Source organism: Arachis duranensis, chromosome 4, assembly GCF_000817695.3.
Source record: "Arachis duranensis cultivar V14167 chromosome 4, aradu.V14167.gnm2.J7QH, whole genome shotgun sequence".
In the NCBI taxonomy this organism is placed as follows: Eukaryota; Viridiplantae; Streptophyta; class Magnoliopsida; order Fabales; family Fabaceae; genus Arachis; species Arachis duranensis.
The window spans coordinates 25,411,750-25,413,494 of record NC_029775.3 but is presented as its reverse complement, the minus strand read 5'-3'; positions in this window follow the sequence as shown (position 1 = coordinate 25,413,494).

The window sequence follows — 1,745 nt, the reverse complement described above, 5'->3', positions numbered from 1 at the left end:
AAGTTCCTAGAGAAGCCAATCGTTCTGAACTTCAAAGGAAAAAGCGAGATGCCAAAACTGTTCAGAAGCAAAAAGCTACAAGTCCCGCTCATTTAATTAGAACTAATATTCATTGAGATTTTGGAATTTATAGTATATTCTCTTCTTTTTATCCTAATTGATTTTCAGTTGCTTGGGGACAAGCAACAATTTAAGTTTGGTGTTGTGATGAGCGGATAATTTATATGCTTTTTGGCATTGTTTTTAGGTAGTTTTTAGTATGATCTAGTTACTTTTAGGGATGTTTTCATTAGTTTTTATGCTAAATTCACATTTCTGGACTTTACAATGAGTTTGTGTATTTTTCTGTGATTTCAGGTATTTTCTGGCTGAAATTGAGGGACTTGAGCAAAACTCTGATAGGAGGCTGACAAAGGACTACTAATGTTGTTGGAATCTGACCTCCCTGCACTCAAAATGGATTTTCTGGAGCTACAGAACTCCAAATGGCGCGCTCTCAATGGCATTGGAAAGTAGACATTCAGAGATTTCCAGAAATATATAATAGTCTATACTTTATTCGTAATTAGACGACGTAAACTGGCGCTCAACGCTAGTTCCATGCTGCATTTTGGAGTCAAACGCCAGAAACACGTCACGAACCAAAGTTGAACGCCCAAAACACGTTACAACTTGGCGTTCAACTCCAAGACAAGCCTCAACTCGTGGATAGATGAAGCTCAGCCCAAGCACACACCAAGTGGGACCCGGAAGTGAATTTATGCATCAATTACTTACTTCTGTAAACCCTAGTAGCTAGTTTAGTATAAATATAACTTTTTACTAGTTTATTAGATGTCTTGGACTATCTAGTTCTTTTGACCATTCGGTCTTTCATGGGGGCTGGTCATTCGGCCATGCCTGGACCTCTATCACTTATGTATTTTCAACGGTGGAGTTTCTACACACCATAGATTAAGGGTGTGGAGCTCTGCTGTACCTCAAGTTTCAATGCAATTACTACTATTTTCTATTCAATTCGACTTATTCCTATTCTAAGATACTCGTTGCACTTCAACATGATGAATGTGATGATCCATGACACTCATCATTGATGAGCGGATAATTTATACGCTTTTTGGCATTGTTTTTAGTGTGTTTTTAGTATGATCTAGTTAGTTTTTAGTATATTTTTATTAGTTTTTAGTTAAAATTCACATTTCTGGACTTTACTATGAGTTTGTGTGTTTTTCTATGATTTCAGGTATTTTCTGGCTGAAATTGAGGGTCCTGAGCAAAAATCTGATTCAGAGGCTGAAAAGGACTGCAGATGCTGCTGGATTCTGACCTCCCTGCACTCGAAGTGGATTTTCTGGAGCTACAGAAGCACAATTGACGCGCTCTCAACGGCATTGGAAAGTAGACATCCTGGGCTTTCCAGCAATGTATAATAGTCCATACTTTGCCCGAGATTTGATGGCCCAAACCGGCGTTGCAAATCAGCATTAGAATTTCCAGCGTTTAACGCTGGAACTGGCATAAAACTTGGAGTTAAACGCCCAAACTGGCATGAAAGTTGGTGTTTAACTCCAGAAAAAGTCTCTACACATGAAAGCTTCAATGCTCAGCCCAAGCACACACCAAGTGGGCCCGGAAGTGGATTTTTCTGTCATTTACTCATTTTTGTATACCCTAGGTTACTAGTTCACTACTAATAGGATCTTTTGACATGGTATCTGCACCTCATGACACTTTACACGTTTCTT